Consider the following 26,332-nt stretch of genomic DNA (forward strand, 5'->3'; position numbering starts at 1 on the left):
GACATCCTATGGCAATTACAAAGGAGTGAAGACTCTTCTTAGTCTACTTAAGCCCAATACGAAGGAAGATTCTACCCCATCCCTAAAAAGACCTATTTCTTTGACTAACACTCCTAATTCACTTACTTCTGTTTTGACTCACTCTATTACTTCTAGTTCTAACGTTGGTAGAGGTAAAACTAAAAGATATACCAGTAGAGGGAGAGCCAAAAATCTTCCTGTAAAAGATCTTCTTGATATGTGATTGTAATATTTTCAGGTAATCACCAATCGGGTGGGCAAGAAGATCTTATTTAGAAAAAAGGAGGCTCATAACCAAATCTTTGTGCATTGTCTTTTTGTTAACAAAATTCTTGATTTATACCCATCTAAATCCATTTTTATGGAAATTTTTCATCAATATTTTGGTACTACCTCACTACTTAATTCTGTTATGTTTGGCTGGAAATAGACATATCCACTAAAAATTTGGTTTTTCAATACTGACTTTCTAAGATTACATATCACCCCTACTTGTAATTGCACTGTTCATACAAAATTTACATCACAATTTGATAAATTTGGATCACATATTTGTACTTCAAACTTAAGACATTTGCGAGGATCATGAGATTCACGCTTTACTGAACAAAGGATTAAATCATATTCCCCTACCTCCACTTAACCCTCATTATCTTTTGCAGCCCTTCTTAACTGCTTAACCAACTTGGTTGATAAACTCCAATTGGAGTTAGAGGTGATGCACACCCTTTCTCAATTACTTCTTCAAAACTTCTCGAACAAAGTAGTAAAATCGAACCCACAGTGGCTTAGTATGGACACTACTTGGTATCCTCTTGATTTACTCACTAAAATCAAAGAGCTAGCATCTAAATTCTTTATAGTGGGATTGGACAAGGCTGGAATACGGCTACAATTATTTGTAAACAGCTGGTGTATTTAGCTACACTTGAAAGATTGAATAGTGATGAATTCTCCATTTTCGCCCTTAACCCAATTGATACCAGGGATCTACTTACAACTCAACTTCAAGGAATAGGTTACAATCTTGATAACAAAAAACTAAGTACTTTTTTCCACTTACAAAGCACATAAACATAAATTTAGATGGATCTCGGATGCCTCCAATGGAATTTATATTGAAATTATAGATTGCATGACTAAATGTCTTAATTTAATCCTGGTAGAACTAGAACTCCACTATGTAACTAAACAAAAAACCACTCACGAGTTTCTCAAGATCAATCACAATCTATTTTGGATAATTAAGTATAGTACTGAGCTATTTTTAAACCTCCCAAAACATATCACACAAGTCTATACGGTAAACATTACACAATGCTACAAAAACATTCCTATTTTTGAACATAATGGTTACTCTCTGTCTTAGAAGAACTAATTGATCTTGCCTTTAAACATAGGGAAAAGAAACATTACCTTGTGATTTCCCTCATAAAGGAACAAAATGGGTTAAAAAATACACACACACTGCCCCTCTTCACTTTAACCAAATCGAACTAATAACTCACCTCCATTGGCTTCTCAACAATAGCTTTATCCAACTTGGAGCAAATTGTTTTAAACAACAAAAAGGGATTCCTCTGGGTTTCTCCTGTTCATCCGTACTATGAAATCTCTACTTGGCCTACTTTGAATACAAATGGTACATCAAACAATTACATAACTCCAAAACATAGAAAATACTCTCACAACTTATTGGTATTGTTAGATATATGGATGATATTCTTAGCTTAAACAATAGCTCTTTCAAAGAACACCTTATGGAAATAGATGTACTTAAAATAGAAGACACAGCTCACACAAGTATTTCACTAAATGAGAATCTTTCACAACTAGTACAACTTATGTGACATTAAAAATTACGCTACTGGAACGATATACAAGAGAATTTTCAACAAGATACATTTGGAAAAGAGATAAATTTGAATTTGTCAAAGAAAAAAGTATCGCCCTTACAAAAATATGATTAATACTTTCTTAGGAATTCTCTAGCTTATAATGTACTCCTCTAGTGATTCCTTCATAGCTTTTGAAGAAATCTCTGAATTAATTAACAAGTTTATACACAATGGGTTTCTAAAATGTGTGTGAACACACTAGGACCACCGGGGCAATTTTTCCCTCTTTAGGAGGCTTTTCCCCTCGTGCATTGTATATACACCCATCACTCTAGGGCTATCTATCTTTCCATTGCACACTAAGTAACACACTCTCTATTGTGTGCCTTGATCTTCCTTTGTCTTCTCCAAGCTGTGCGTGTTTCTCTGCAATCCTAATTCCAACAATTGGTATCATAGTAGGTCACGTCCTCCCAGGCTTAGTCGCTAGCGTCGTCATAATACCCCTGCTCGTTTTCTCAGATTTCAACAAGCTTTGGCGAGCATCACAGGTAGACAAAAAATTTGGGAGTATTCGTAGAGTTTGGTCTACTCAGAATTTCATTTCGGGCTCATTTCAACCTCCGTTTCCAATACAACTAGGTCTGCACATGCAATTTCGTCATTTTGTACAAAAAAAATTTCAGGGCCAATTATTGCATAACAAGTCCCATATAGTCTACTGTGGGTTGTGCTATATAGCACATGCTGGTCTCACTCAGTTTCTCCTCATTTTGGCTAGTTTTCACATCAGGTGCAGGCATTTTCCATGGCTGACAACAACACAATTGTGTTCAAGATGTTTGCTATTTAGGGTAGATTGGATGGGGACAATTACCCTATGTGGGCTTACATGATGCAACATGTACTTGTATTAAAGGGAGTTTGGAACATTGTGCAGGGCATTGATGTATGTCCTAGTACTATGGATGCAGGCGATGTTGAGGATGCTCCAGGTTTTGTTGCCAGGGTTGCTGCTATCATAGTTGTTTTGCCTACGACTGAGCGATGTGCAAGCTCATGCATTGATTGCATTGTCTCTGAAGCGCACTATCACTCCTCACATCCATTCAACAAAATTTGCAAACCAGGCTGGGGATATTCTAGCAGGTCTTTATGCAAGCCGCAATGAGGCTAAAATTGCTTTACTATATAAAGAGGTGGAATCAAAGATTATGCATGAGGAAGATGAAATGGACACTTATCTTGTTGGTGTCAAGGATGTTTATGAGCAACTAATTTTTGCAGGAGGTCATTTCTGATAGTTCACTTGTGTAGACTGTTCTTGATGCTTTACCAGATTTTTACCAGATTTTTGCTAGTACTTGGAGACTTATGACCCAAGGAAATCCTGAAGTTGTCAAGTTTGATGCGTTATGCACATTGCTATTGCAAGTGTCACATAAAAAAAAAAAAAAAAGGACCGTGCAGTTGAACATGCTTTTATTGCAGCTCAAAGAAAAGGTGGGAACAACAATGTAACCACTTCTTATGGATGTGAGTGGCAAAACTTTTGTTCCTAATGCTTCTGCCGGCAGCACTTTGTCTGCCAATTTTGGTGATAAGGGCAAAAAAAAGATGCGTTGCAATTTTTGTAAAGCTAATGATCGCTTGATCAAGCAGTGTCCGAAATTGAAGGCAAAAGAGGCTAAGAAGAAAGAGGATGGATCCACTACAAGGTCCAATACAAGTGCAACAATTGTAGAGTCTTCTATCAAAGGAGATTGTGATGCTGATGTTGATGCAGAATGGGCATTTAGTGCAAAGTGCACTTATGATCCTATTGTCCATGATGCATGTATGTCAGTTGCTGCAGATTCACATGTGTGGTATTTTGAAAGTGGTGCTACAAAGCACATCACCTCACATCGTGATTTGTTTACCTCTATTGAGTCTGTCCCTCATGGGAATACGACGACTTGTGCCAACAATGCCTCTTATCATGTTCAAGGAGTTGGAAAGATTGTGCTTACTACTGCAAATGGTAGTTCTTTCACACTTGTTGATGCATTGTATGTACCTGGGATTAAAAAGAACCTTTTGTCTGTATCTGCACTTGCTAAACTTGGTCTCATAGTCAAATTTGTGGATAACAGATGTACAATTCATGATCTCAGTTTTGGTGATGAAATTGTTGCATATGGCAATTTGTGTCGTGGGCTACATAAGCTCACTTCAAATGACAAGTGTGGAAAAAATTTTGCAAATGCATTTGCAGATTCAAGGGCTGTTTCAGATGCAAAATTGTGGCATGCACGTTTTGGGCATCTGGATTTTGCCAGTTTGCTACGTTTGCAAAAATCTAATATGGTTTCTTCTTTGTTGCCTCTTGAAGCACCTAAACATGTTTGTGAAGGCTGTATTTTAGGTAAAATGCAACATGCTAAGTTTCCAAAGGGTGGGTCAATTCGTGCTAGATGCAAATTGCAACTTGTGCATAGTGATGTTTGTGGGCCTATGCAAACTCCGTCCTTGGGAAATTCCTTGTACTTCATGAATTATTGATGACTACTCCAGGCATGCATGGGTATATCCATTGAAATGTTTATGTGCCTCAAGCAATTTCTTGCTATGGCTGAAAATGTCTCCAAATGTACTATGGGCACCCTCCGTTCCGATCAAGGGGGGAGTATATGTCCCTGAATTTAATGCATTTATAGCTAGTCGTGGATAAAACACCAATGTACAGTTCCGTATACGCCTCATCAAAATGGTGTTGCTGAGAGGAAAAACAGGTTTCTTACGAAAATGGCATGTTGTATGGTCAAGAATCAAGCTTTACCACAGTTGTTTTGGCTCAAGGCTGCCATGTTGCCACTTATGTACTCAACAGATGTCCTACGAAAGCGTTGCAGTCTATGACTCCATATGAAGCATGGCATGATAGAAAGCCATCTATTGAGCACATGCGTGTTTTTGGCTATTTGGCTTATGGTTTAGTGCCACAAGTGTAGCACAAAAAATTAGATGATAGGGCTGTCAAATGTTTTTTTTTTGTTATAATGCTGAAAGCAAAGGTTACAAGTTGTACCATCCACAAAGAAAGCATATTTGGGTCTTACATGATGTTGTGTTTGTGAAAGATTCTGTTCAACCTTTGATGTCATGTACTAGAGATAGTAATGTAAGCTCACAAGACATTTATGACAATTTATTGCCTCTTTTCAGTGGTGGAAGTTCGAATGTAAATTCAAATGAGACAAATGTACAGCCTATGGGGGTTTTTGAAAATGTTACAGATCAGCCTATTTACTGATGCAAATGTACATGATGTACTTGATGAGGAAAGGGCTGAAAATGAGTAGGTTAGAGGTATGCCAAAATGGTTGGTGCACACTTTGCATGACTATAAATTGGATGTACCTTTGTCTAGTTGTACTCGTTCAAGTTCTTGCCCTCGTTCAGGTTCTTGCCATGCCTCGTATGCATCAAATTGTTATGATTTGGTTGTGCCTAGCTTATGTGATATAGAGGAACCCCTATCTTATGATATAGAGATATTCTCGCCATGTAATCTATATATGATGCACTTATAGAAAACGACACATGGACTTTATGTGATTTGCCTCTTGGCAAAAAGGCCATTGGTAGAAAGTGGGTTTAAAGTTGAAATGCAAGCAGGATGGTGAGGTTGGTCGCCATAAGGCTCGACCTATTGCAAAAGGCTATGCGCAACAGAAAGGCACAGATTATGAAGATACTTTTTGCTCCCACTTGTCGTATGACTACTGTTCATTTTCTATGTGCATTGGCAGCTCATTTTGGTTGGGATGTACATCAATCCCATATTGTTATTGCTTTCTTGAATGGTGACATTTTTTAGGAAGTCTATGTAATGCAGCCTCGCGGTTTTGTCAAGAATGGACAAGAGGACAAAGTGTGTAGATGTAAGAAGGCTTTGTATGGGTTGAAGCAATCTCCTCGTGCTTGGTATGAGAAAGCTGAAACTCATTTGGTCAAATGAGGCTTTCGTAACAGTCCACCAGAAAGCACATTGTATGTCAAGCGTGAGGGCAATGTACTTCTCATTGGATGATTTGTTGATCACTGGTCCCAATAAAGGCACATATTGTTGAATTTAAGACTGATTTGAATGCTACTTTCAAGATGAAAGATTTGGGGTTGTTGCATCATTACTTAGGTATACACTTTAAGCCGTGTGAGGGTGGTATTGCCTTGTGTCAAAAAAGTTACATAGAGACATTGCTATGTAAGTTTGGACTTGAGGATTGCAAACCTATTGCCACTCCCATGGAAACAGGTTTGAAGTTAAGTCTACATGATGCTGGTGATCTTGCTGATGTCACTCTTTACCAAACTATTGTTGTATGCAACACGAGGCCGGCTATTCAATTTGCAGTCTGACGGGTCAACAGATTTATGCATAGCCCAGGGTGTAAGCATTGGCAGGCAGTCAAGAGGATTTTTCACTACTTGAGTGGCATTTTGCATCTTGGCTTGTTTTATCCCAAGGGTGGATCATTGTCGCCAGATTTACATGCGTTTTTGGGCTCAAATTGGGCTGGTTGTTATGACACGTGAGTGTCCACAAATGGTTTTTGTTTCATGCTTGGTAGTTCATATATTTCATGGTTGAGCAAGAAGCAACCTACTATGGCCACTTCCAGTTGTGGGCTGAGTACAGGGAAATCTTCACAACTACGATTGAGTGCGTATGGCTTAGATGCCTTATGGTTGATTTGGGTGTTGGACAAGACATTGCCAACATCATCTACACTGACAGTGAGAGCGCATTGGCTTTTGCAAGGAACCCATTTTTTCATGCTCGCACAAAGCACATTGAGGTGCATTACCACTATGTCAGGGAGAGGCTCTCAGCAGGAGAGATTGGCTTGGCTTATGTGCCAACACAGGACAACCTTGCAGACCTTTTCACAAAGGCATTGTCTCGTGAGAAGTTCGAAGCTTTTTGCAAAGCTTTGGGCTTTCTCCCCTTTGTGGATTGATCCTGTCCTCAGGGCATGGCACTTCCCTTTACTCTTCGTGCCAACCCTCGTTCATTGCATTACTCCCAGGGGGAATTGGTTACCATATACATGTGGTAGTGATGTGTGTGAACACACTAGGACCGAAAGGGCATTTATTCCCTCTTTAGGAGGTTTTTTCCCTTGTGCATTTTATATACGCCCATCACTCTAGGGCTATCTCCCTTTTCATTGCACACTAAGTAACAGACTCTCTGTTGTGTGCCTTGAGCTTCCTTCGTCTTCTCCATGCTATGTGTGTTTCCCTGCAACCCTAATTCCAACAAACCCCAATGGTGAAAACCCCTACTTTCGAAAATATGCTTTTGTTACTAGAAATATTCACTTTGGATATAATGTACATAATGTAGAAATACGCTTCTTGCTACAGAATTTGTTGAAATACTATAAACACTAGTTTGGTACCAAAACAGCACACAATTGTCTCTTTTTTACAATTTGTCAATAAAATGCTATGTGCAATGGAAGAGTAGTCTTAATATTTTTTGAGAAATTTGAATATGTTAATCAATATCCCTAAAATAATCTATATTTGCAATTTTGAGCTCAAAATGATGTGCCTTAACGTTCATAATGAGTAATCGCTCGAGTTTCATGTGTCTCACCCCATGTATTAATCACTTGTTTCATGCTTGGATAACTATTGAAAAAAGTTTTAGCTCTAAAAATGAGTGAAGGATAAGGCAACAAGCATGTAGTTGAAGAACTATACCCTTGTTCAAATTTGGCATACCTCAATTGTAGGAATAGTGGGATTGCATGGATATTTTACTCTCCTCTTAGTTTAATGACTAAACCTTGGTGCTCAAACTCTAGCATATTATATAAATACTGGGGAAAAAAAACCATGTGCATATAGATGCATCAAACTTTGCTATTGGTTGTATATTAGCACATCTAGGTGGAGGCACAATGGACTTTCTAATTTGTTTTGCTAGTAGACAACTAAATATAGAAAATACAAATTACTTAAAAATTAAGAGAGATGAATTAGAGATAATATAAGATGTAAAGAAATTTTGGCATCATCTAGTGGCAAATAAGCTTATGTTCTTTATAGATCACCATGCCCTACTCTAACTAATGAACAAACCATGTAACATAGAATAGATAAATAGATGGTTCATAATATTTTTGGAACTCAAATTTATTATTTTAAAAGAAGGATACAACAGATGTCTGGTTGATCATCTATTTAGAATAACATTGGGTGAAGCACTATAAGGATTACACGATAATCCCCCTTATGCTTACTGTTTCTCCATTGAAATCATACCAAGTTGGTCAAAGAATATTGTGACTCTAATGAGCATTACACAATTGATAATGAGGTTCCATTGTCGCTAACTCCTAAGATAATTGAGCTAACTTTTTTGTACAAGTTACTAGCAGGAAGGTTGTAAATGAAAACTCCTAATGAAATATATTTCTTTTATGTATAGAACCTCAGGAGCAAAGTTTTTACTTGATTCAAGATCACTAATGTATCATTGGTTTGCATTTTGCTAAAGATCATATCAGTAAGTGACTCAAGTGCCATGGTGTATATTTGCCATCAATAAAGCAAGATGTCCATCGATACTTGGAACAATGCAAGCAATGTCATAAGGTAGCTCCTACAACATTTGCCATATTGTTTGAGATTATGGTGGTACCCAAAAAAGGGGAACATATTGGTGGAATTCCTTTCGCACAAGACATTTCTAGAGAAAATGAGTAAACATAGGAAAAGAGCTATTGAGATCGAGGCTCAAAGTATGCCATGATAAAAGAACCATTATATATGCGGGGTCAACTTTGTTTTTGTGCCGGTGAAGAGAAATATATTCATATCTTAGAGTGAGCACAAAAGGGATTAGCTAGAGGTCATTTTCTAGTAGATCGATAATGATGACTAGAATTTGGTGGCCTACTATATTATTTGATGTTAACGAGTATGTTAAAATGTAGATGTGTGTCAAAGGGTGACATTGACATATAGGAAGGACAGTATGCCACTGAAACCAATGATGGGAGCATTTGCCAAATGAAGCACAGACTTTGTGGGAGTCATTGTGGCCATAAATTACTGGACAAATTGTGTTGAAGCAAAAGAAACAAGAAAATATGATGCTAGCACAACAACTTTGTTTTTGTATAAGTACATATTCACAAGCTATTGCTTATTGATAGAGATAGTCAATGATAGGGGTATACATTTCCTGAATGAAGTTATTTGGGCAGAGGCTAAGTGAGTTCATGACAAATATCCACCCTATCACCCACAAGAAAATGACCAAGCAAAATATATTAACAAGGTCATAAATTATGTTCGTACAAAGATAGTAAGTTCAAGAAGAACAGATTGGGAAATGCAGTTGCATTCTGTATTATGGGCATATCAAGTGGCATAAAAAATCTCTCTGAACACTACTCCATTCAATTTAGTCTATGGATCTGATGCTATATTGACCATGGAATTTTTTATCGCCTACTTTGAGAGTAGCACATCAGCTTGAATGGATGAGACATGGATTATCTGAGAGACTCGAAGAACTTGAGAGACTAGATGAACAAAAGATTTTCAGCCTTCACTCACATATATGCACCGAAATTAAAACAAAATAGCACATTGATCCTCATTCGATAACAAAAGAGTTCAAGAAAGGAGACCTAGTTCTAGTGTGCTCCTTTAAGAAGCCCATCCCTAAGTTCAAAAAGAAAAGGACCTTTCATAGTGATGACATCTTGCCAAGTTGATCTGTCAAGCTTTCCACTTTAGATTGGAATATTATGGAGAGTTAAATTTTCAAGTAGTGGATGTCAATTACTATGCCGCTATCCAATGAGATGTTGAGCATATTATATGTAGCCAAAGAACAAAACAAAAGACAATCAAGAAGTTATTGAACAATCTCAAGAAGAAGCTTGTCTCAGAATTCTGAAGCGTAAAGCACTACAACCATGAGAAGTCAACCTACTATAGATATCAATGAAATACAACTAGCTAATAAATTTCTCAAGGGAATGGATGTTAGAACAAATGTTGCTTGTAACATTTAATGGCCTAATAATTTATGTGTAGCGGAAATTAGCATGAACATAGTGGGCATTTCATTAGAATAGATTCCTAATGAGAATTACAAGAGTGCTTGGGTGGAGAGAGCAACAAAAAGCATAACACCTAGTTAGATAGCATCAACAATACTTTCAAAAGAGAGAGAAATTAAGCTATTGACAACAGTTGAGGACCGGATTTGCATGGAGCCGGTCCCCCCTCCAAAAGGCTTTGTATTATGGTTTCTCCCATCAAGAGAGACATTGTACAATACAATTCTTTGTGTTCCTTCAAGACTAGCTAGTGCAATGAAGATGGAAGCTTCATGCACTAAGCAAAACACTTAATCAAACACCACTTGAATTATCCCCGTTCTCAGACCCAAGACCTCACACACCTTCGAAGATGGTGAGAGCTAGCAGGGTATGAGAGTAGATTGAGAGGAAGGAGTATATTACAAGAAAGATGTACATCTCCTCACATAATCACTCATATTAGCATAGCTTAGCTTAGTAATTAGCTTGGTAGAGAAGATGAGCATGCATTGAAGCTTGGATCTTGGTTGGATTTGCATACACATGCCAAGAGATTGTTGATGTAGGCTTCTATCTCACAAGCTTGGAGTAGGTGATGAGCTCTCCATTAAAGCTTGGGAGGAGATAGAGTATTCTTTCTTCACACATGGTCAAGTGTGAGTGTGTGTGTGTGTCAATGCCAAGCAAAAATCAGCCCCCTCTCTCTCTTGGGCGAGCCCTTCCTGCTAAATTGGTCTGGCTTTTGCCTCATTGGACCTCCCCAAGTCAAGCCAATGGGTGTTAAGCAGCATAAGTGATAGCCTTCTAACATGTGTCCCCCTTTCCCCTTTTGTGAGAGATTTAGGTAATTAAATAATTAAACTAAACTCTCAATGGACCCCTTTGCCTCCTGGCCAATAGGAATCAGGCAAGCCATTGGGCTCCTGAATGCTCATTGGACCCCTTGGGAGACTACCCAATAGTCTTCTAGGAGACTTAATTCTCATTGGTTTCTTTTATTAAATGTTTTTAAATTAATTAAACTAGATTTACTCTAGCTTAATTCTCATTGGTCCACTTCAAGGGTCTTCCAATAGGAATTGGGCACTGCTTGTGGGCATCTGGCCTAGGGAGCTGACATGTGTTCCTAATTCCCTTTGTGTAAAGGGAGCCTGTGTGTGTGTGTGTGTGGCTTTCTCTCTCATCCCCTACTAAATGGGCTCGCCCCCTCCTTTGTAGGCTTTGAAGAAGACTTTTGTACACACACTAAGCATCCAATTTTCCCTAGGGTTGACCTTTGGACACAACCTTTGAATTTTGGAACCTTAGCATTTTGGAAGTCTTAATGGGCTGAACCTTAGGGTCTTTTTAGCCCATTGTTGCACATGGCTCTTTTGCAGATGGCCCCCCCTTTTGATCCCTATTTTTCCTCCTTTGGATCTCTACTGTGGCCGGTCTGCTAGCTTGACCAATATTCTAGCTTTTTCTCCCCTGGTACCTCCCCACATTAAATGATCACTTTAATATGAGAAAATCATTTAGGAGAATTAGATATTGATTATTATGACATTGCTCCTTCAAATGGTTATATAGAAAGAGCTCTAGTGGATATTGGGGCAGAGTCGATTTCATCAAACTACACATTTTATTTTGGGATGCCAGCAGAGATGGTGGAGCTATTCTATATGGCCTTAATGACTACCAATACCTCTTTGTACAGAGCCTTGGGTAGAATTATTATTGACATCACTATAGATGGGATAGCATACCCACATTTAGTTTATGTGTTATACCAAATACATATTTTAGACAAAGATGATATTGGGAGCACCATGGATTAGAACATATAAAGCGATTCTAAATTGGGATGCCAACACACTCAGGGTATGAATTCTGAAAGGATTCTAACAAATCTCTTTTGCTCCCAGTGAGTATCCTTATTAGCAAACATTTCCACAAAGCAAAGGAAACAATTAGAACAACCATCATGCATAGGCATTCAAGAAAAAATTGGATTCCAAAAATAGTGCTCAAAGAAAATTCAAAACACATTTGGATACCCAAACCTAAAATTAAAAAGCAACCTTAGCCAAAGCAAAAAGGACCTCCATAATAGACAAAGATGACGTGGAGACAAAAGTAGCAGTAACAATAGCCAACAGAACCAACCAGGGTACAAATTCCAACAACGATACAAGCTAGTCCAAGCTCAAATCCACATCATCAAAAACCACAATTTTTATGGAAGCCAAAGAATAAGATTGTAATTGTCCAATCACCAAGGTTTTTCATCAAAAGATAGAGCAATCCACTTGTAGAATCTTTTCTTTAAAACCAAGGGACTTCAACAGTAAGGAGCCTCATCATCAAAAGCGCATGGGCAATCAGTTCAAGGTCTCCTCTTGCACAACATATTTCGTGGAATTTCATAGACTTCAATTGCATGGTAGAGCCAAGACTGCCTTGAATTTTGGCTACAACAATGCTCCTTTTAACGTTTGAATCCCCATGCAAGACAATTTGGTAGTTCTTCAAGAGAAAGAGAATGGGGTAAAATTCCATACAAAGGGACTAAGGCAGCTGGCAAGGGAAAGGAATACTAATAATGTGATACCTTTGCTTTGGTAGAAGATGGTTTGATCCATGCTTGATATAAAGAAAATTGCTCCACCTTTCCATTGAAGCCACCTTCAAGCTGGAAGCTGGCCAAAATCAATCTAGTGTATTAGGAACCAGGATAAACTCTTTTGTGTGTGTGCATGAGCGTGTACTTGATAAAAACCTAACCTAGAGAAAAAGTGTACGTAGAGCACTGGCATGAGAGAGAGAGAGAGAGAGAGAGAGAGAGAGAGAGAGAGAGAGAGAGAGAGAGAGAGAGAGAGAGAGAGAGAGAGTAGTTACAAAAGTAGAGATTGTCACTAGCTATGGCATGCAGTACTCTTGTAGTAGCACATGTATCCTTTTGGGACCCCTAGGAGATTCACTCTATATACAAAACAGGACGCCACCTGCGAGCGGAAAACTTTGATAAAACCCCTATATACGACTCATATTAGGGAATATGACTCCCTTTTCTATGCTTATACGACAATCAATGTAGAAAACTATCATATCCCTATCTTACATATAAAATTTAGGTCTCACATGATCTAACTGAGTAAAACTAGTCAAAGAGCATGCAACATAGTGATTGGACACGTACTAAGGAACCATTTTTATTGATAACTAGATGTACCCTCAATGTGTTTTAATTTGATTTTCAAACTATGTGCCCCTTCAACGTGCACTCTAGCTACTCGTCCAATTTTGACCCATCTAAATTACTCAAAAAACATGGTTATAAAGTTGTGTTAGGTTCTCCATGTGAATTTGCATCTATACAAACTCTTTATAGCTTTCATCCCTCAACAAATGAACTACAATCAGAAAACAAGAAATTGATACAAAGTAGTGTTAGTTCTTGCATGTATCTTTGCAGCTATTGAATAACAAGTTCGAGGGAGAACTCTTTTGGGAATCATTTTGAAACACAAAAACTTTCTCTCATTTTTCCCCTTTCTCACCCCCCCCCCCGGCCGCCCAATAAATATGATACCCCCTCCCTTATTTTTAAGCTCGGGAGATAAATTATTGGGGGCCTACCCCTAACTAATACATTTATATAACTTGTAAAAGAACCCCCCTCCCCTGCACTTACGTGGTGCGGTAAGTTTTTCATGGTGAATCCCCCGGGTTGGGACCTAAGTACCTACATCAGAGTGGGCTCACCTCTCACAGTTCTACTCTGACAAACACAAGGGCCCCTTTCCCTTCACTAAATGACACCTCAATTTTAGAGGGGATCTATGGTTGAAAATCTATGTCATATGTCAGTGAAGATCACAACCATTGATTTCAAATGTGAATTTTGATGTAAACTAAGTGTAAATTCGGGCAAACGTGAACTCGTTGTGAACTTGCATGTGAACTAAGTGTGCATATATGAACCCTGCGAGGTATGATCACTGTATTTTGATGGTGTGAACTAAATGTGAACTTGGTGTAAACCCAAAGTGAACTCAGTATGAACTAGGATCACAAGTGTGCAGAAACTACTGAATATAATGCTACATTTTTCCTTCCATAACAAAACGCATGCGTTAACATAGTGGTAAGACATTTGTTCTGTGATGGGGGGGTCATATCCATATTTTTCCTCGAAATAGAATAGACGGCGATTCATAATCTTCAACCATAGATCCCCTCCAAAAAAGGAGGTGTCAATAAGTATCGTGGGGTCCCTTCACTGAAGTTCGTATCTCTCATAATTATACATAAATCTCCATAAAGGTCGAGGTTGCAGAACCTCAAGAATAAAGGGCATGGGGTATTGAATGAAGAGGGAGCAGTGGGATCTACGGCGGAGAACTAGGCGCATTTATGTTTTTTGTCCTAGTCTACTTCTACCCTTGTCCAGGTTTACTTATCATGCATTTTTTCCCCATTATGGGCACCACATGTGCACGGGAGAGTTGGATAGGCCATAACCCTTGCACAGTGCCCGTTCAAGCTCAAACCTCACGATCACCAATTTTTGAGCCCTCCAATGTCCTTGAGATTCACGAATCTAGTTCTCCGTCATAGATCCCGCCGCTCCCCCTTCATTTAATATCAGTGTCCTTTAGTGTCGAGGGTCATGTCTTTTGAGGTACTCTTCCACAATGAAAGTTTGATAGGTTTGAGAAATTCATTCGAGTTTCCTTTGCCCATTTTTAGAATTGGAGTCACAAAAGAGATATAAGGGAGCATGAAGGAGTTAAATTACAGTGACTCTGCTATGGAAAGGGAGGAGCGTGTGTTCCTACCTCATTTTATTATGGATCTTATTCAAGACCCAATCAAATCTTTGCTTATCCAAAATGTCCATCCCGAGCAGAGCACCAAGGTGTTTGAAAACAATGCCTAGCTTCCCTTGACCACTTGGTGGGGTCAAACGAGTCTCTTTTGAGAGAAAATCAAGCTTGACTTCTCAATATTGCACTGTGAGCCGGAAGGAATAGCAAATATCTAGACAATATCAAGAGCTCTTTTTAGCATTTATGGGTTGACTTTTATAAAGAGCAGTGAGTTGTCAACAAACAATTTAGCAAGAAATTGGTTTCCCCCTAGGAGTGAGAGTCCTTGAATTTCTCCTTTTGGCGTACAGTCCTCGAGTGAAGTAACCAAAGGGTGTGAGCCAATTGCAAATAGCAATGGGCCAAGGGAAAAACCTTGCTTAATTAATCTTTTTACTTCAAACATTCTCGCAATCCAATTATTGAAGAGCAGCTCAAAGTAGCTTCCCTCCCCAAGTGTGTGAACTATCGCACACATCTGCTGGGTTTATCTGCTTCATTATTTGCTACCATATATGAGGTAGTGATATGTCTAAACACACTTAGGACTGCTAGGGCATTCTTTTCCCTCACTAGGAGGTTTTTTCCCCCATGCATTATATTCACGCCCATCATTCTAGGGCTAACTTATCTTTCCATTGTGCACTAAGCAATATACTCTCTGTTGTGTGCCTTGATCTTCTTCCATCTTCTCCAAGTTGTGTGTGTTTCCCTACAACCCTATTTCCAACGATTGGTATCAAAGTAGCCAGCGTCGCCAACAACGCTTGCTCAATTTCTTCAATTTGGATGAGCTTTGGTGAGCGTTTGCATGTCGAGAAATCCTTTGAGATAGCTCAAAGAGCTGGGTCTGCTTAAAAATTTTATTCGGGCTCGTTTCGGCCTTCGTTTTTACTACATACAGTACTCTGCATGCAATTTTGTCCTTTTGTGCAAAATTAATGTCAGTGAACATTTTTATAGAACAAGTCTCTTATAGTCAACTTTGGGTTGTGCTATATAGCACGTGTTGGTCTTACTTCATTTTTCCTCTTGTACTCATCGTGCTTGACAACACAAATGTTTTCAAGCTGTTTATTGTTGAGGACACGGTCACTCGCCATGGTTGACAACACAAATGTTTTCAAGATGTTTGTTGTTGAGGATAAAGTGGATGGGGACTACTACCCAATGTGCTTACATGATGACACATGTTTTTGTGTCAAAGGGCGTTTGGAATGTTGTGTAGGGCATTGATACGGAAGGTTGACATGGACACTTTCCTTGTTGGTATCAAGGATAATAATGAGCAACTCATTTCTGTAGGCGAAGTCATTTCTAACGGTTCACTTGTGCAGTCTGTTCTTGATGCATTGCTAGATTCTTACCAAACTTTTTCTAGTACTTGGAGACTTATGACCCAAGAAACCCCCAAGTTGTCGAATGTGATGCATTATGCACTTTGTTATTTTGCAAGAGTCACTTTCAAGACAAACTAGGTCTAAATGGCGTGCAATTGAATAGGCTTTTGTTGCTCTTGAAAGAAAAGGTGGTAATAGCAATGTGTAGCCACTTCTTATGGTTCTTCGGTGAGTACAAATCACCTATTACTAATGCTTCTACTAGCACCACCTTGTTTGGAAATTTTGGTGAAAACGATAAGAAAAGATGTGTTGCCATTATTGCAAGGCTAATGATCACTTGATTAAGTGGTGTCCTAAATTGAAGGCAAAAGAGTCCAAGAGGAAAAAGGCTCGTTCCAATACAAGTGCATCTATAATAGAATCTTTTGTGAAAGGAGATGTGATGCTTATGTAGATGCAGAGTGAGCATTTAGTGGAGAGTGTACGTATGATCCTTCTGACCATGATGCATGTATGTCAGTTGCTGCACATTCACATTTGTGGTACTTTGGTAGTGGTGCTACAAAGCACAGGGAAAGCACATTACTTTACATTGTGACTTGTTTACCTCTCTCGAGTCTGTCCCTCATGGGAATACGGTCACTTGTGCCAACAATGCCTCTTTCCGACCAAGGGAATTGGAAAGATTGTGCTAAATACTAAGAATGGCAGTTCTTTTATACTTGTTGATGCACTTTATGTGCGTGGGATCAAAAAGAAACTTTTGTTTGTATCTGCACTTGCTAGACTTGGCCTTGTTCTCAAATTTGTGGATGACAAATGTAAAGTTCATGATCTCAGTTTTGGTGATGAAATTGTTGCATCTGGCATTTTGTATCATTGGTTGTATAAGCTCACTTTGTAAGACAAGTGTGGGAAAAAAATTTGCAAATGCATTTGTGGATTCAAAGACTATTTCAAATACAAAACTTTGACATGCACGTTTTGGGCATCTAAATTTTGTCAAATTGCTGCATTTGCAGTGTGCTTTGCAAAAATCTAATATGGTCGCTTCTTTGCCGCCTCTTGAAGCACCTTCAAAGCATGTTGGTGAAGGTTGTATTTTGGGTAAGATGCAGTGTTCAAAGTTTTCAAAGGATGGTTCAGTAAGGGCTACATGCATGTTGCAACTTGTGCATAGTGATATTTGTGGGCCTATGCAAACTCCATCCTTAGGCAATTACCTATACTTCGCGACTTTCATTGATGATTACTCTAGGCATGCATGGGTGTATCCGCTAAAAGCTAAGTTTGAAGTGTTCATGTGCTTCAAGCAATTTTTGGCTATGGCTAAAAATGCCTCTAAATGTACTATGGACACCCTCTGTTCAAATCGAGGGGGGGAGTATATGTCTCATGAGTTCAATGCATTCCTGGCTAATCATGGAATAAAATACCAATGTACAGTGCCATATACACCTTGGCAAAATGGTGTTGCTGAAAGAAAAAATAAGTCGCTTACGAAGATAGCACAATGTATGGTTAAGAGTCAACTTTGCCACATTCGTATTGGCTTGAGGCTATCATGTGTGCTAGTTATGTACTTAATAGGTGTCCTACGAAAGCTTTGCACTCTCTGACTCCTTGTGAAGCATGGCATGATAAGAAGCCATCTATTGATCACATGCATGTTTTTGGTTGTTTAGCTTATGCTTTGGTGCCACAAATGCAATGTAGAAAATTAAATGTTAAGACTATTAAATGCATTTTTATTGGTTACAGTACTGAAACCAAAGGTTATAGGTTATACCATCCGCAAACAAAACGTATTTTGGTTTTACGAGATATTGTGTTTGTGAAAGATTTTTTTCAACCTTTGTTATCATGTACCACAAACATTATTGTGAGCTCACGGGACATTTATGACACTTTGTTGCCTCTTTTTAATGGTGAAAACTTAAATGTAAATTCCAATGAGGTAAATGTACACCCTATGGGGGTTTCAAAAAATGCTACGAATCAGTCTATTACTGATGCAGATGCACATGATGTCCTTGATATGAAAAGGGCTAAGAATGAGGAGACTATAGGTTTGCCAAAATGGTTGGTTCATACTTTGCTTGACAATAAATTGGATGCATCTATGTCTAGCCGTACTCATTCAGGTTCTCACCATGCATCTTATGCATCAGATTGTTATGCTTTGGTTGTTTCTAGTTTATGTAATGTGGAGAAACCCCTATCTTTTGATGAAGCATAGAATTTAGAAATTGGATGGCTTCCATGTAATCAGAATATGATGCACTTATAAAAAATGACACATGGACTTTATATGATTTGCCTCCTCACAAAAAGGCCATTGGTACAAAGTGGGTTTACAAGTTGAAACGTAAGTCGGATGGTGAGATTGATCGCTACGTGGCTCGACTTGTTGCAAAAGGTTATGCACAATAGAAAGGCATAAGATTTTTTCTCCCATTTGTCATATGACTATTGTTCGATTTAAATGTGCATTGACAGCTCGCTTTGGATGGGATGTACATTAGTCAGACATTGTGACTACTTTCTTGAATGGTAATATATTTGAGGAAGTTTATGTAGCACAGCCTCACGGTTTTGTCACGAAAGGATAAGAAGATAAAGTGTGCAAATGTAAAAAAGCTTTGTATGGGTTGAAGAAGTCCCCTCGTGCCTGGTATGAGAAAGCTGACACTCATTTGCTTAAACGAGGCTTTCGTAACAATCCAACTGAAATCACTTTGTATGGCAAGCGTGAGGGTGATGTATTTCTCATCGTCATTCTCTATGTAGATGATATGCTGGTTATTGGTCCGAATGAGACACACATTGTTGAATTCAAGGTTAATTTGATTGCTACTTTAAAGATTAAAGACTTGAGGCTTTTGATCATTATTTGGGATACAATTTAAGCAATGAGTTGGTGAATTGCCTTGTGTCAAACAATCTACATAAAGATTACTATGTAAGTTGGGACTTGAGTACTGCAAACCTATTGCTACTCCCATGGAAACAGGTTTGAAATTGAGTCTTCATTATGTTGGTGATACGTCGATTTCACTCTTTATCGGACTGATTGTTGTGAACGCTTTATTTATATATGTAATATGAGGCCAGATATTCAGTTTGCACTCTCACAGGTTAGCAGATTTATGCATACCTCAAGGTCTAAGCATTGGCAAGATGTTAAGAGGATTTTTTGCTACTTAAGTGGCATTTTATTTCTTGGCTCGTTTTATCTCAAGGGGGATCATTGCCGCCAGATTTACATGCTTTTTTGGACTCAAATCGGGTTGATTTTTTGGCATGAGAGTATCCACAGGTGCCTTTTGTTTTATGCTTGACAATAAATGCATATCATAGTTAAGCAAGAAAGAACCTACTATAACTACTTCTAGTTGTGATGTTGAGTACATGGCAGCCTTCACATCTACGGTTGAGTGTGTATGACTCAGACGTCTAATGACTGATTTGGGTGTTGGACAAGACACTATCAACATAATCTACACTGAGAGTCAGATCACATGGGCAGTTGCAAGGAATCTAATTTTTCATGCTCGCACAAAGCACATTGAGGGACATTATCACTATGTCAGAGAGAGACTCTCAGCAGGAGAGATCAGCTTTGCTTATGTGCCAACACAAGACAACCTTGCAAATCTTTTCACAAAGGCATTGCTTCGTGAGAAGTTCAAAGATTTTCGCAAAAACTTTGGGCTTACTCCCCTTTGTGGATTGATCATGCCCTCAGGGCATGGCACTTCCCTATACACTCTGTGCCAACCCTCATTCACCGCATCCCTCCTAGGGGGGATCTGTTACCATATATGAGATAGTGATGTGTATGAACACACTTGGGACTGTCCAAGCATTTTTTTTTCTCACTAGGAGGTTTTTTCCCCCGTGCATTGTACATACGTCCATCATTCTGGGGCTAACTTATCTTTCCATTGTGCACTAAGCATTATACTCTCTGTTGTGTGCCTTGAGCTTCTTCATCTTCTCCAAGTCGTGTGTGTTTCCCTACAACCGTATTTCCAACAATGACCTTAGTAATGTAAGACTATGAGATTCTGTCATAAGCCTTATCACGATTGAGTTAAAAGAGGATATATTCTTGCTTGGTGAAGTTAGCATACTCGATACCGACCATTGCTGCTAGGATGTTGTGATAAAGAGACTTACCTTTGATGAAGCCATGTTGGAGGGTGATCACTTTGTCCAAGATTGGAGCCAGCCTTAAAGCTATAACCTTAGCTATTATCTTGTACGCTATTGTCATAGAGATTGGGAGCCAGTGTTTTAGGAGGGGCAGCAAACTAATTTGGGAATAGGCTCGATTAGTCCTTTTTTCAAGCTGGCATCCATTTGTCCCTCAAACAGAGTCCTGCTCGTTAACTGTGTTATAGGGATTTTGAGATCTTCCCAAAACTCTTTGAAGAATTCAACTGTCAACGAATCCCACCCAGGAGAGTTTTCCTTCCCATTGCCTTTAAGGCAATCTAACATTCATTGTCTGAGATAGGCCCCTCAATGAATAACACACTGCACTTTACCCTGCCAAGCAGTTGTGCTCTCGTCTCTGACTGCATGTGGGCAGCCATCTCGTTGTCCAATAATTTGACCAAGATGGTTAAGCATAAGTCTAGCCATATCATTCTAATCTCTGATTATGATTCCCAAATCCCCCTTCCTTTGTGATAGTTCCCTTCCGCGTTTGACCCTAAGGGTTCTAAAAAATGAGCTTGGTCGGACTTGAAGGAGAGTGCTCTTGCCAGCAACTCAATCTTTTTGACCTGCAGATCGGCAAGGAACGCTTTGGCTTCAAGCCACCTTTTGTGTTCCTCCTTTGATGTTCGACCTTCTTGCTTGCATTTTGTGAGTCTTACCACTTCCTCTTGCAGCGCTCTATTTTTGGCCTTTCGTTCTCTTTTCACTTTAGGTCCCACTCTCTTTATTGGCTGATTGAATGCCTTGCACGAAGGAGTGCCAGGCCTAAGGGGCCACTCCTATCACATCATTCTTCAACTTGAGCAAGGCCGTCGCAAGGGACCTAAAGAGCGGGTCCTTAAAGAGATGCTCCCCGGAGACCAGCTTCTTCTTTTGTCCGTCCAGAAAGAAATCATCTTTCCTAGCCCTTGCAATGTGAAGCTTAAGAGGAAAGTGGTCCAACATACTTTGGGCTACATTCAACACCACAACGCGGAAGGAAGCACAAACATTATTTATTCAAAGGTAACTTGTTATTTATTTTCTTCCATATATAAAGAGCAAATACCAAGAATGAAAATCAAACAATTTACCATTCAAAACATGTACAAAGATAGTAAGTACTAGTACGGCCGGCCGCCTTCAACGGCCTCTCTCTCTCCCCCTCTCCCTCTTTACCACGTGCGAACGGGTTTTTTTAAGTTTTGGACTTTAGCTTTCAAGTTGCAGATTGCGACACATGTAAAGGGCTCCCCCTTCCGCGATATTATGTTAGTAGATACACTTAATCTTGAACAAGTTGCCAATTGGCTTTGGGAGGACTTCCTGAATGTTGTACGTTTTTATTAGTAGAAAACTTATATACCAGTGAGCTATAGTTCAGTTGCTTACTATGAAGTTAAGGATGTTCTACGGTTCGTGTGAGCATGGCGCTGAGGATGGAAGTGCGGCGGGGAGAGGCCTCTGCTACAGTGGTGCCCTTTGGGGACGGGGCCCTGGCTGGGCAGCTCCGGCTCCTCTTGCTCACCCTACATTTTTGGAATCTTGGGGCTATGGGGGCCTCTTGCTGAAAAGCGGGGAACACTGCTATGCCGCTGGCAGAGAGCTTCTTCGGACAAAGTCCATTTCTTGGGTATCTGGTGGGGCCTGCAAAATGATGAAGAAGGGATTCCGTGTGCGCCGGTCGGCTATGGCTGTGGTTGGACTCTGAATTTGCAGGCGGGGGTAAAAGATCCGCAAGTAACACCCAACCTGCACATGAAACAGCGGAAGTACTCGCACATCACCCATGGTCTGGAAAGATTTGGCTCCGGAGATCTTGCTGATCTGCAAGGATGTGTTTCCCTTGTTGGGCTGCTGGGTGGTGGGTGCCACCTTGGTGTAGCCATGGCGCTTGGAGAGATGTGCAGAGAAAGAGGGGGATGAACGAGGAGAGAGAGAGAGAGAGAGAGAGAGAGAGAGAGAGAGAGAGAGGGGATTTGACACAGCAAAAGAAAAACGCTATGTATTATGTGATTCCTTTGTAAAACAAGGTGGAAGATCACGATGGCCTGCAAAGCAAGTGTTTTGACATTATCTACATTAACTAAGTCTATCTACTATGATGGTTGAATGCCATGATTAGACTGAAATATCCACCTCATACTGGATTACCTTGAATAACTTCCCAAATCAGTCATTGTGAATTTGCAAAATTGATGGGAGTCATTTGCAGCAAATTAAAGCTAATGATTGCATAACAAACTTGAAGCCTCTTATAACACATAAGAAATGGAGTAAACAAGGCCACAAAGATAATTGGGTCCGTGCTTACCATACATTTCAATCTACAAATGTACCTAACACAAGATACCTATCCAACCAAGAAGTGATGTTGGCATATATGGAGGCTCGTGTAAGTTAGGCCCAGTGAGCTACTCCACTGCCAATCAACATCCATTTCTTGCATAAAGCTTGCCATTTTGCGTTTTCCAAACCTGCCAAGAAGCTCGTCGAGCCCATCTTGTCCTTTCTAGTTTCCACCATATTGAAATTCCCCATGATGCACTAGTCTTTTTCTAGTGGCATATCCCCAAAGTTTAGCTCTTCCCTTGGCATCACAAGGCGCATATATGCTAAGAATGGTGAGAAACTGGTCAGCCCACTTAACTCGTAGGACTCTCCCTGTGGCATGGTTGATCACCACTTGCAGTTCCAGATCCCTATCAACAATAGAAAGAACCCCACTATAACCAAGTGGCGCATCACTGTAGAACACCAACTTTCTCCCTTCTGTGTGCTTCCTACAACTGGTTGAGTCGAGGTGGTGTTCCTGGATCACCCAACAATTCGTATATGCTTTCCTCCTCCAAGTAATTCAGATGAGGGATCTCTCACAAAGAGGAAGCATCTTCCTCATTAATCTATCTTCTGACTGCAACATACACCATTGCAAACCCAAGAATGTTCAATCCTTACTTTCATAGAGTTCAAATCAAACGTAATGGTATATTTTAAGAATGCCACTGAGGATAATGCAATGTTTGGTTCTATCTAATAACATTTAATTGAATAATAGGCAAAACAAAAAGAAAGACAGCCCAGATACACACCCTCTTGACAATACATATCTATTACACATCAGCCAACATGCCTGTGAAAGAATGAAATCCAAGACAAGCAAAAACGAACCAAAATTTATACTTCAACGAGTCTACAAGTCAATTCTTCTTTACTGTAGAACATCATGTCTTAAGGATATTTTCCTCCTAGTCCTCATAGTCAATAGAGCACCTTTAGAAATAGCCCTTGCTTGATGTTTGTGTGTGTGTGTGTGTGTGGGGTGGCAATTTGCATCGCAATTCTGATGGTACAAAAACTTTTTGGCACCATTTATCCACATGTGATTAATCATCCAACAATTGCCCAATTGTTATCTCTGTATACATTATCTTCATATAGTCTTACACTGGCCAAATGCAAAAATCATACTTGGTTGCACCTTGTCATCGCATCTCTCCACATTCTGCAATCGTGCAAGCAAGCTTTGGATGGCTGTTGGGTCCAGTCTGCACATTTTCTATCTTCCTCAAAACTAGTAACGAAGCACCGAGCACTTTCTGTTTAAAAGACAATACAAAAAATCATCTCTCTCTCTCTCTCTCTCTCTCTCAAGAGCAAAGGGGCTGATTTCCCTCACCCGAATGGTGTCGATTCTGAGGTCAAGTACAAAACTGTTTACAAAGCAGGCCCTAAGGCGACATTTGGTAACCTGGGTACAGCTAGACACATGGGCAGAACTGTCCAAAACAACCTCTTATAAAGATTGAAAAGTGCACTAGCAAAGCTAAAAGGGGGCACTTCTGAAAAAATAGGCACTTCCACCAAAACTCACTCAGCAACTGCATACCAAGAACCGAAGCGGCCAGCAGAAAGGGATGGCTGCAATGGCAGTAGCTCAAACTCGGGCAAGCCCCGCCAACCAAACCATCCGAAAGCAAACGGCTATGGAAATACAGAAGAGAGAGCAGTTGATGATGAAGATGATAAAGAAGAAGCAACTGACATCACCAAGAGGGCTACCGAAGGAAACCATAAGGAACAAGCAGACCACTGCAACTGGAGCAAACAAGGAGCTATCTGCCAGTATAGAGAACAGTCCACTTACTGAAGGTGGCTCCTGAAATCCAGAGCTGGGGAGGGAACTCCAACACACACACACACACACACACACACACACACCAAAGTACAAAATAGGAATGCAAAAACCAGAAAGAAAACAAAAAATAATCAAACAAACAAAACAAAACCCACAGTGGAAAGAAGTGCCCCGCTTCTTCAAGTCCTTCACACCACTAAGCCACCAAAACTTCCTCGTATACGGTCCTTTCCATGCAAGGTCATCGCAATCCCGACGGATGCCACAATGGCGAGGCCTTCCAAAGGTGGTGCTGCTATGCCACAATGGCGAGGCCTTCCAAAGGTGGTGCTGCTAGACGGGAAGAAATGGAAACCTTCCTGGACAATTGCTCCAAAGACGGAGGGAACAGCTGCATCAACCAGGCAGAGTGGCAAGGCAGGCAGCGGCTGGGAGGAGTGCCCCGTGGCAGCCGCAAAGGTAAAGGGTGACAAGGGCCAGCCAGGAGCAAGTAAGCACACGGGGGAGCCGGTGCATGCTGGCGGCTGGGCACCATGAGGGCCTATCAATAAGCGACATCGTCTCTCTCTCTCTCTCTCTCTCTCTCTCTCTCTCTCTCTCTCCACGGTACTGGCCCCGTGTTTGTGTGGAAAGCATCTGAAACCGGCTGCTCGAGGAAATCGCTATAAGCCATTAAGTATGGCTAACCCATGTGTGGTCGTCATCTCCGTGAGGTATCTCCCATACTCCGTCTACTCTCTGTCATGTGAGCATCTGTCAAGCCCCAAGTCACCTACATCCAGCTCTCTCAGCATCTCATCTGAAGTGTCGTAGAAGATTGTCTGAGAGTTGCCCGTTCGGGCATTGAAGTCCCCTAGGAGGATAATATCACCATCCCTAGAAAACTCCCATATATCATCATCTAGTATAGAGAAAGGCGACTGTCCTCTGGATATTGACGTACCGGGGGGAAGTAACATATGGCAATGTATAGAAATCGGCCTGTGTCAGCTCTCAGCCTCACCCACATGTATCTAGCATGATCATCTCTCCGTACAATATGTAGTAGTGGCTGTAACTCCTCCCTAAATAGCACTGCTGCTACTCCTGAACCTCTACACCCATGCTCAGTTCTTGCGACTGTCCTGTGGCCATCTGTATCCCACCACATGTGGCATAAGCTGTCCAGGGGCCTGATGAGTCTTTGAGAAGAAAACAATGTCCCTCTCTCTAAAACTGTCCTCAAAGGCACCAACGTCCAACCTCATAGATCCATTACAATTCCAAGTAGCCATCTTCAGTGTGGTCCCATAGGTCTCACACCGCCATGTAGAGTGCCACTCTAAAATCATCACCCGACCGTCTCTGTAAAAGGATGTCTTTCCCTTCTCCCATGCCGCCGTAATCTCTGGCATTACCTCTCTCATATGCGCAAGCTGTGAGAGAGTGAGATCATCACCGAGGAAAATACCTGTCCTCTTCTTCCCAATCTCCATGCCTTTGTGTGTGAAGGCTTGTCCACCCCCATCATGGATGTGAGGATTATTGTGACCTCTTTTTCCACATTGTTTATGTCCTTGAGGCCGGTTACCCTCACATGTAGAGCCCGCATCAACCTCCTTTGTTCCTCTTCGAGGGTTATGTTAATAAGAGTGGGTGTACCTTTCCCTTTCTTAGTGACCTCAATCCATTTTTCGGTCTCTTCTACTTTCTTTTGTGTTGCGGAGATGATCGCGGCCATCATCTCCGCCCATGATTTCTTCTCCTCATCTTCCTTGATAACCCGTATTTCTTCTCTCATGGTATTCAATTCTTCGAGCCGCACACTTTTTGCTGC

The 26,332-nt window shown here is 40.3% G+C and overlaps 1 pseudogene across 1 annotated transcript in view; it reads right to left on the reverse strand.

Moving 5' to 3' along the window:
* Positions 1 to 23,534: 23,534 nt before the first annotated feature.
* LOC147431372 (peptidyl-prolyl cis-trans isomerase CYP22-like) overlaps positions 23,535 to 26,332 on the reverse strand; it is a 48,726-nt pseudogene continuing 45,928 nt past the window's right edge. Inside the window, exon 7 of the transcript XR_015185688.1 lies at positions 23,535 to 23,926. The product of XR_015185688.1 is annotated as a peptidyl-prolyl cis-trans isomerase CYP22-like (transcript). The remainder of the gene's footprint in view (positions 23,927 to 26,332) is intronic.

This window comes from Adiantum capillus-veneris, chromosome 21 (genome assembly GCF_014529385.1).
Source record: "Adiantum capillus-veneris isolate H3 chromosome 21, ASM1452938v2, whole genome shotgun sequence".
Lineage (NCBI taxonomy): Eukaryota > Viridiplantae > Streptophyta > Polypodiopsida > Polypodiales > Pteridaceae > Adiantum > Adiantum capillus-veneris.